The 10,927-nt window shown below is 37.0% G+C and overlaps 1 pseudogene; it reads left to right on the top strand.

Moving 5' to 3' along the window:
* The first annotated feature begins 9,362 nt into the window (after positions 1 to 9,362).
* On the top strand, positions 9,363 to 10,342 carry LOC105877230 (alpha-(1,6)-fucosyltransferase pseudogene; annotated as a pseudogene).
* The last annotated feature ends 585 nt before the right edge of the window (positions 10,343 to 10,927 follow it).

The raw sequence follows: 10,927 nt of genomic DNA, 5'->3' as shown, positions 1-10,927 counted from the left end.
TTACTTTCATGACTGTTTCTTTGGCTGTGCAGAAGCTTTTTAGTTTGATCATGTCCCATTTATTTATTTTTGTTGCTGTTGTGATTGCCTTTGGGGACTTCTTCGTAAATTCAATGCAATACCTATTAAAATCCCATCATCGTTCTTCACAAATATAGAAAAAATAATTTTACGCTTTGTATGGAACCAAAGAAGACCCTGAATATCAAAAGTAATTCTAGGCGACAAAAACAAAATGGGAGGTATTAATATGCCAGATATCAAACTATACTACAAAGCTGTAGTAATTAAATCAATCTAGTATTGGCACAAAAATAGGAATATTGACCAGTGGAACAGATCTGAGAATCCTGATATAAAACCATCCTCATATAGACATCTAATCTTTGACAAAGCAGACAAAAACATATGCTGGGGAAAAGAATCCCTTTTCAATAAATATATTAATATAGTTTTACTAATAGTTATTTTCGATATTTTTGACTTTTATCTGTCATAGTAGAACTAAAAATGATTTACCACCACTGTTAAAATAATTTAGCATCTGATAGTTGTCTATATATTTACCTTTACAAATGAGTTTCATACTTTCTTGTGCTATCGTGTTGTTGTTTAGTGTCCTTTCATTTCAACTTGAAAAACTCCTTTTAGCGTTTTAAAAAAGCAAATCTAATTGTGATGAATTTTCTCAGGTTTTGTTCAAATGAGAAAGTTTTTATCTCTCCTTCATTTTGAAGAACAGCTTTTCTGAGGATAGTATTCATTGTTCGCAGTTTTTCTTTTTCTTTTTTTTTTCTTCCAACACTTTGATTGTATCATCCTAGTCCTTTCTGGTTTGCAAAGTATCTGCTGGAAAATCTACTAATAGACTTGTGGAGTTTCCCTTGTATGTGACAAGTCATTTTTCTCATGCTGCTTTCAAAAATTCTTTCTTTGTCTCTGACTTTTGATAATTTAATTATAATATGTATTCATATCATTTTGGCTCAGATCTTTGGTGTCCTTTGGACTTCTGGGATTTGGATGTCTATATCTTTCCCAGATTGGAAAATTTTCTGCCACTATTTCTTTGAATAAGTTTTCTTCCCATCTTTCTGTCTCTTCTCCTGAGACTCTCATAATGCATTGGTCCACTTGATGGTGCTCTATACCTCCCATACACTTTCTTTAAATGTTTTCATTATACTTTCTTTATTCCACTGAATGAATTATTTTTAATGACCTGTCTTTGAGTTGACAATCCTTTCTTCTACTTATTATATTCTGCTCTTAAAACCCTCTATTGAATTTTCAGCTTAGTTATTATATTCTCTAGCTTTATAATTTCTTTTTGGTACTTTATTATATTTCTATTACATTGCTGAAATTCTTATTTTGCTTATACATTGCTCTCCTGACCTCAATGAGTACTTTATATCTGTTATTTTGAATTTTCTATTGGGTTAATCATATATATCCTTTAAATTAGTGCTGGTTTTGGAGATTTATTTATTTATTTTTAATTTGGAAATCACTTTCTTATTTCTCCATTTTCTTTGACTATCTATCTTGATGCCTGTGCATTATATAAAAGAGCAACCTCTCTCAGTCTTCATAGACTAGACTTATGTAGTAGAACACCCTTATCAATCAGCCTAGAAAAGATGCTAGGTGCCTCTCAAACCTTTGTTGTCATCTAAAATACCACCTTTGTCCTTAGAAGCCCCAGAGTCTAGAGTATGCAAAGTGCCATGAGAGACCTGAGACAAGTGAGGTAGAAGCCAGCTTTGTAAATGGAATCCAGAAAAGTTGGGCACTAGATGTGTGATCCAAAACCTTTTCTCTTCAAAGAGAAACAGTGAGCTGAAGTCTTACCCATATACTTTCCACCAAGCTGGAGAAGGGTGCTGTGGCAAATGTATGTATGCTTGCTCAGACTGCACTCTCTTTCCAAGTATTGCCTTGCTCTGTAGCTTCCAAAGGCCTTGCCAATGCCCAGCCCCTTTAGCTCTCAGAGACAGGCAGGTTAGAAGCTAGTCCTTTGAGTATCACCCAGAAAACTTGGGGGAGGGTTTTGGATACATAGTAAAACTCCATATATGGGGAACCTGGAGGTTTGATATTATTACTAGAGCAAACTGGGAGCAAGCCACAGGAAGTGTTCACACACCTATTTAACCTCCCAGGGGACTAATTAGCCTGGCCCATTAGCTCTCAGAAATAGGTGAGTTAAAACCCAGGTCCTTGTGTATCAGCCAGAAAAGCCAAAGCACTAGATGTGCAGTCTAACTCCTTAAAGGCAGAAGCTGGGAGTTGGGTTTTAATGCCTGCTTCCTCTGAGCTGAGCTGGGGGAATCAGATGCGGTAAATGCTTGTACTCCCATTCAAACTGACGTTTTGTTCTTTGTAGTCCCTGGGGAACTAGTGAATGCCCAACCCACCAGCATACAGAGACAAACAAATTAAAAACTAGACCCTCAGGTAGCAGCAGGAAAAGTTGGGGTGGTAGATGTGTGGCTCAAATCCTTTGCTCCTCAGGGAGACACTGGGAGTTGGGGCTTCTGTCTTAATTGTATGGTTCTGTGCCAAGGATGAGTTTTATTGTGAGACTGTGTCTCAACTTTTCCTACCAATTTCTGTGTGGGTATGAGATAGAGTGTACAGGAATCTCTTGTGGAGTTCCTGGATTTGTCACATAGGGTATTAATGTATGTCCAGTTGTCAATCTGGTGGCAGGAGAGACAGTCTGAAACCTCCTACTCAGCCATCTGGATGATTCTTTCTTCTCCCCACAGCATTTTAAAAGTGTTTTACTGACTTCATTTAATACATGATATTTTATTAATTCTTAAATATTATATTAGTTTGCTAGGGTTGCAGTACTAATGGACCACAGACTGGGTAACTTAAACAACAAACATTTATTTTCTCATAGTTCCAGAAGCTAGAAATTTAGGATCAAGGTGTCAGCAGGGTTGCTTTATTTTGGAATATCTCCTCTTAGCTTGTAAATGGCCATCTTGTTCCTGCATTTTCACATATTTGTCCCTCTGCAGATGTTTGCATTTTAATATCCTTTTCTTATAAGGACAGCAGTCACATTGTACTACAGCCTACCCTAATGAACTCATTTTAACTTAGTTGCTTCTTTACAGATCCTATCTCCAAATACAGTCACATTCTGATGTACTGGGGTATAGGACATCAACATATGAATTTTGGGGGGAACACAACTTATACAACTGCATCCTTTGACCCCACCAAATCCATGTCTTTCTCACATGCAAAATACATTCACCGCAGACCCAAAAGTCTTAACCCATTCCAGCATCAACTTTAAGTCCAAAATCTCATGTAAGAATCATTTAAATCAGCTATGAGTGACACTCAAGGTATTACTCATCCCCAAACAAAACTTCTCTCTGGCCCTGAACCTGTGAAACAAGACAACAAATTGGTGAATTCCAAAGTACAATGGTGGGGCAGGCATACAAAAAAACATTCTCATTCTAAAATGGAGAAATAAGAAAGAAGAAAGGAATCAGGGATCCCAAGCAAATCTAAAACTTAGCAGGGTTAATTCTATTAGGTTCTAATGCTCAGTGTAATCCCATTTGGTTCCACATTCTAATTCCCAGGCCTGCTGTGGTGTTTCTGCCTTCTGGGCTCACCAGGGGAGTGGCTCCATCCTTTGGGCCTGAGCATGGCCCAGATCCTTCTGGAACTGAGAAGACAGTCTCATCCCACCCCTTCCTTCATCTGTGCCCTCTGGGACCATGGTGGCAGTGGTAGTCCTGCTGATGTTGGGACCGCCTTTGACATTATTCCTTCTGTTTCTTGAAAGATAACTCATTGTTCACAGCCAACTAGCTCTATTGGCCCATTTTATAGAATCCCAGAAATGTGACATCCTTCCATGATTTGCTGGGTAAATTCAGTGTCAGGAAGGAAACCATGAGCCAAACTGGATGCAGGCGTGGATCATTCATGGCACAACTTACTCACATGTGCTCCCCTTATGCACAGGAATGATATGGAGTGGGCCTGGAGGATGCTGCCCAAGTGGAATGCTGCCCACATGAGTCTGTGTGACCGCCAGGGAAAACCGGGCTTAACAAGCTAATTTATACAATGGGCACCAGCAAATCTGCTTTAAGACAGAGATTAGGTGAATTACTCTGGGATGTAAATAACCTATCTCTGAGAGAAAGAAGGGAGATTTTATAGTCTTGGAGTGTTTTCAGAACTCTCTGTCTTTAGGGAGACATTATCTCTAGCTTCCATGGCTTACATGCAAATAATTTTATAGATGCTCAGGAGATTTGCAGAAACACCAGAATTATGATGAATGATGTCCCCCCCAAGAAGATAGCAGATTTCATATTTGTAGAGTTCAAATTCCCACTTTCAAAAAGCCAAAGCCTATTCCTCATCATGTCTAACCTCAATTTTCCACTCAGAGAGAAGTGTAATTTAATTTTCCATTTAGTAAAGCCCTACAGTACTTAAAATAATTTTTAAAAACCTTATTTTAACTCCTTTACATAGTCTTCTACATCTTCAATTATTACAAAACACTTTGTCCCTCTCCAAAGTAGATTTCAATGAACATACCTATTTTCATTTTTTCTTCCAGAGATTAAATAAGCCATTTTGATTAGAATTAAGGAACAAAAATGTTATTTGATACTATTTGTAATGAATTATTTAAAAGAAATTTTAAAAATATTTTGTGGTTTCTATATTATGCTTAATGCTTTAAATTTAATCCTATTTAGTAGAAGCTGTTCTCTGTATTGCTAAGCTTATCCATGTGTGTTTCTGTGCAAAATAATAAAACAATAAAAAAGTAAAAGAAAAGTCAAGAGTTTTTTGTTGGAAAAACAAACAAAGCAGGTTTGATGATTCTTCTCTATAGAACTAACATTTCTACTCACAGATTTTCTTACCTACAAATTTTTGTTTTAATATCCATATTTGAAAAATAAATAATGTAAGTAGGTACAATATGAACTGAGACTTCTTTGAACTCTGAAATTCTGTAATTTACACAATGATTTCAAAAAGAAATTTTATATTATTTTTACAAAACAACATGGATTGTATTGGAATTAATTACATATACTGCTATGGTCTGAATGTGTTAATTCCAAATTTATGTGTTGAAATTTAACCCTCAATGTGATAGTATTAAGTAGTAAGGCCTTTGGGGGTGATTAGGTCATGAAGTTGGAGCCTTCATTAATGGGATTAGCACCCTTACAAAAGAGGTTCTGGAGAGCTGCCTTGTGCCTCTGTCATGGGAGGGTGCAGCAAGCAGCTACCATATTTGAAGATTGGGCCCTCACCAGATACAAAATCTGTTGGTGCCTTGATGTTGAAACTTCCAGTGTCCAGAACTGTAAGAAATAAATTTCTGTTTTCTGTAAGTGACCTAGTTTATGGTGTTTTGCTATAGCAGTCCAAATGGAGTAAGACAAATGTTAATAGCCTGAGACAATCTCTGTACTTTCAGTTCCTACAAAACAAATCATAACCTAACAAAGGAGTATATTATTGCAAAAAAAAAAAAAATGGGTTTTTACCAATCAGAAATGGTCAACCTTCAGCCAATCCCAAGCAGACAACTGATCAGATTTTGCCCAATCAGGCAAATGTTTCATCACAGCGTATTTGAGTGAGGCAAACGCCTCGCTGACGCCAATCTCCCTGCAGAAGCTCACTGCTCGTGCTGCTGGGCACAGCTCTCTGAGCCTCTTCTGGTTCTAAGCACTGCCTGACTCATGAATTGTTCTTTGCTTAAATAAGTTCTGTCACATTTATTTTGTCTAAAGATTTTCATTTAAGAAATGTCAACAAACAAACAAAAAACCCCAGAGCTGGACATTTGTTAAAAGTGGGAAAACAGGCTTTATTCAAGCTGTAGCAGGGCAGAGAGACTTCAGCAAAACTGAGCTCAATTTCTCTGAAACAAAAGACAAGAGCCTTTTCAGAAACACTGTGGTATGCTAAAGCAAAAGCCCTGACGGATGTTAAGTAGGGACATTAGTCAATGTGATTAGGCATCAATGTTTGCTGATTGGCACTTACAGAAGCCAGGCTCCTACCAGCCACAGAGACTGGGAGACAGGGGACCTCGCCTTCTCAGTGATGGATTTCTCAGGAATGCATCCCAGGTCCTTGAAAATAAATTTTGGGTAGTAGAAAATTTACATCTCAAGAATAAAAATGATTTACAATTGCAAGTTTTCTAAAGTAAATGTTCTAAGAAAAGGGAGGTCAGGGGTCTATAGTCAGGTTTTGGCTGGAATAAACAGAAAATACTTCTGGCAGGATTAAGCTTCCTCAGGATGGCCTCTTAAGGGAGCTGGGGTCACCCGAGGGTATGGTATTGAGCTGATAGAAGCCACACTAGAGTTTGAGCAAGTCTCTTAATGTGGAGCAGTTGGATGGAATCATTTGTGTTCAGAGTGTGCAGTTATCAGTAACAAAAGACTAAATCAAAAAACATAACATACTGATAAATTTGGTATGCAATTTTTAAATAAATGCATATTTTATTATATTATATGTTGTCAAAGAATGAATAATGGTAAAGTATAAATCACATCACCAAGTCAAAAATGATAAAGGTAAATAACTGTCATTAGAGGTAGATGAGAGGTACAGTCTCCTCACTGGTTTATGAAATAAGGATGCCATGTAAACAATGATTCATCATCAGTGTCAGTGTGAAGATTTTCTATTGCATTAATCTATTACATATTCAGTGGAGAATGGAGAGCAAAATTTACTTTTCCTGAGGAATTATTAAATCATTACCATATAGGATTGTGAAGGAAGATTTTTGACAGCTGGCATACTTGGAAGATAATCCTGTTCGAAAGTATCAATTTTTTGTGTGCATTGTCTTGGTAGCAGGAGTATGCACTTATCTAAACCTTGAGACATTGAGTCTTTATTGTTTAAAAGTGAAATACAAAGGCATTGACCCAGAAAGTATTTATTGTATTTAGGAAATATTATAATCCTTTTGGTTTTAAGGGAAGTTGGTCAAAATATTCAATGTTTCCTAAAAACATTTCCAACAAGTGGTTTCATTGTTATATGTCATCGTAAACCATTTAAAGAGGCTATAGGAAATTTTATGTTGGAGGAAGAGAAGCAAGGCAAGGAATTATCACTAAGTAAAAACAGAGAATCTTTGATTTCCTAGCTGTAAGTGCCAAGGAATTCTAAGTACATATGGAAAATATGGCTGAAAAATATAAATTCAAATTATTCTTTCATCATCCAGCCTCTGAGTCTTGTTATGATCTATTGCAGCTATGCCTCAGGTACCTGAGGATAATATGTCTATAGTGGCATCAGCACTGCTACATTTCATTTTGTAAGAAAGTTTGTATTTTTCATTGTAAACGAATATGTGTAGAAATTATAAAATGTACAAAAGATATGGAGATTGAGAGGAAGAGTAACATGATCTTATGTATCAAAAGTATTCATTCTAATCATTATATTATTTACATGTTTTAATTTAAGTATATATCCTAGAAATATACTATTTTATATAATGATTTTAAGTAGCTCTTTTTATATCAAATTTATGTGCTATTTTGGAAAATTCGAAAAATAAAGAAATTAATGGGCAATTAAGTTAAAAATCATTTTAAACTCACCTTTTAGAAATACACACAATTACCACTTACATTGGGTGTGTTTAATCTTTTTTCTATGAATAATTACATATCTGAGAACATACATGCATTAATTTTGAGAAATTTAATGGAGAAATCTTTCAGAATTGTCAATTACAATAAAACAAGTAATAGCTTAGATCAATCATCAACTTGGGTACAAATGGTGTTCACTCTTTTCAGTCATGTCTAATAATTGTCTGCATATGTTAGTTAGGTGAGGCCTTTTTTGCCCTTCTTTCCCAGCTAAATTATATCTTAATCTCAGGACCTCAGTTAATCTAAAAAGAATGTATATTATTTCCAACTGCCTAGAGGGAAGTATAAGTAAGATAAGGTCAGTGTTGCATTGGCAGTATTAATCAAAAGGAGAATTTATTAAGCTACAGGAGGGAAACACTGGTGCCAATTAGTAAAAATGAGATGTGTGAAGTCCGTCGATTTAGATGGATGGGCATGGGTTATCACTGTGTGAGGACAAAGTACAAAACCCAATAGCATGCTGGCATCCCTCTCGAGACACGGGCCAGGGAACACTGGCGACAGGACAATAAAGTAGGGATCCAAAACAGGCCACACTGCTGCTTCAGAGACAAGATCCCACTTTGTGATGGTAACTGAAAATGAGCCCCTCTGTGAAAGTTAAGATCCTTTTCTGCTAGCAGATCTTGACGAGGCCCACCCCAGAAGTCTAAGATTTCTACTCTCAGGGATAAGGAGTTAGGTTCTTAGTGGGATACTCATGTAAATGAATCCAATATTCCATGGTAATGCTTTTTTCCACTAAGAATTATTTCAAAAGGTGAAGACTATAGAAATATTTTAAATTCCTCTCTGTGCATGAACAAAACAGCAACGAAGTGACTCTTCTCAGAATTTGATTAATTTTTTTCAAGATTAGTTTTTAGGGGGCTAGTTTTAAGAAGGCAGGGAAGTAAAGGGCTGGGGGTCAGTCACTGGTCCCTCATTAAACCAATTTGCCTAAAATGCCTTTTTCTGAAGTAAAATTTAAATTATGCCAAACATCATTCCTTGACAATGCAGGGACCCACTCAGAAGCCCAGAGTCAGATTTTAAGCTGAAGATGTGCAGATCAATTTACATTTATCCTACTCAGAGTTTTTGGAGCTTTGAGAATGTTTGGATTCATGCCTTTTATCCGATTTGAAAAGTTTTCTGCCATTATTTCTTCATGCAATCTTTCTGTCGCTTTGTCTCTTTCTTATCCTTTCGAGACTGGCAATGCCCCCGTCAGCCCCTGGGTGCTGCCCACAGGCTCCTCAGGTGTGGTCTGGTCCACTTTTCTTCACTTCTTCTTCTTTCTGCTTCTCAGACCGGATCATTAATCCAGTTCATGTTCACTGACTCTTTATTCTTCCTACCTAAATCTTCTGTCAAATCTAGTAAATTTTCTCAATTCATTTATTACACTTTTCAGCTCCATAAATTTTTTTTGATTTATCATTTCTTTATTGATAATATCATTCTATTCATACATCATTTTATTCATTTCTTTTAGCTCTTTGTCCATGGTTTCCTTTCGTTGAGCTTATTTAAGACAGTTGTTTCAAAGTTTTTATCTAGTAAGTTCAATGTCTGTTATCCTCAGGGCCAGTTTCTGATAATTTACATTTTTTCATTAATTGACCATACTTTCATGTTTGTTTGTATAATTTTTTATTTTTTGTTGTTGTTGAAAACTGGGCCTTTGAATATCACAACCTCTCACCTGTAAGTGAGACATGCGCAGACAGATCCGGCATCTCCACTGGACACTGGTCAGGTGAAGCGGAAGACAAAAGCGTTCAAGTGGTCCAGCTCCCTGTAGCAGACAGTCTTCATCGCGTCCTTCCTCTCTGCCCTTGGCTGCACCAGAGACCTCGCAGACCAACCTGTTCGTGTCTATGGTGATGCTGCAGTGTGGCGGGTGTCCCAGTTTGTCAGATACTGGATCCGCCCACAACCTTGGCTAGGAAAGGAAATAGAAGAGGCCACCAAGAAGCTTGGCTTCAAACACCCAGTTATTGGAGTCCATGTTAGATGCACAAAGTGGGAACAGAAGCTGTCTTCCATCCCATTGAGGAATACATGGCGCATGTCGAAGGATATTTTCAGCTCTTGCACACAGAATGCAAGTGGACAAAAAATAGTATATTTGGCCATGGATGATCCTTCTTTATTAGAGGAAGCCAAAACAAAGTACTCCAATTATGAATTTATTAGTGATAATTCTATCTATTGGTCAGCTGGACTACATAATCAATATACAGAAAATTCACTTTGGGGTGTGATCCTGGATATACATTTTCTCTCTCAGGCAGACTTCTTAGTGTGTACTTTTTCATCCCAGTCTGTTGAGTTGCATATGAAATTATGAAAACACTGCATCCTGATGCCTCTGCAAACTTCCTTTCTTTAGATGACATCTACTATTTTGGAGGCCAAAATGCTTACAACCAGATTGCCATTTATCCTCATGAACCTTGAACTTCAGATAAAATCCCCATGGAACCGGCAGATATTATTGGTGTGGTTGGAAATCATTGGGATGGCTATTCTAAACGTGTCAACAGAAAATTGGCAAGGATGGGCCTATATCCCTCCTACGAAGTCAAGAGAAGATAGAAACTGTCAAGTATCCCGCATATCCTGAGTCTGAGAAATAAAGTTCAAATGGAATAGATGGACAACCAAACTCAGCTGAAACCATCTGAGCCCAACAGTAGATGAAGAAGGTCCTGACTTAACAACGTGTGGTTCAATGAGTAGACACCTTCAGCACCAAGAGCAGCAGAGACTTCAGTTGGTGGAATTCCTCTTTAACATGGGCTGCAATGCCCTCAAATCCATGCATAGTACAATAATGTACTCACATATAACATGCAAACAGGTTGTTTTCTACTTTGCCCCTTCTTTCAATATTATGTCCCCATGAAAAAAAAAACATTTTCACATTGTGTAATTTAAGTGACACAGACATTTTGTGTGAGACTTCAAACATGATGCCTATATCTGAGAAACCTTTGTGAACTATTGAGAAGTCCAGAACTGCTCCTTACTGTGGGAAAGTTTCTTAGTCAGTGGGGATATTGTGATCACTGAATTCACTACCATCAACAAATGCAAAATGAGAATGGATGCTTTTTCCTTTATAAGGCTGTCCAGATTTTTTTAAAGTAATTACATCAGTTCATCCACATCATCATTAATTAATAAGTGAAGGGTACATCAGAAAATAAAATATTCACTCT

Source organism: Microcebus murinus, chromosome 9 (genome assembly GCF_040939455.1).
Source record: "Microcebus murinus isolate Inina chromosome 9, M.murinus_Inina_mat1.0, whole genome shotgun sequence".
Taxonomy (NCBI): domain Eukaryota; kingdom Metazoa; phylum Chordata; class Mammalia; order Primates; family Cheirogaleidae; genus Microcebus; species Microcebus murinus.
This window is presented reverse-complemented; position numbering and strand designations above follow the sequence as displayed.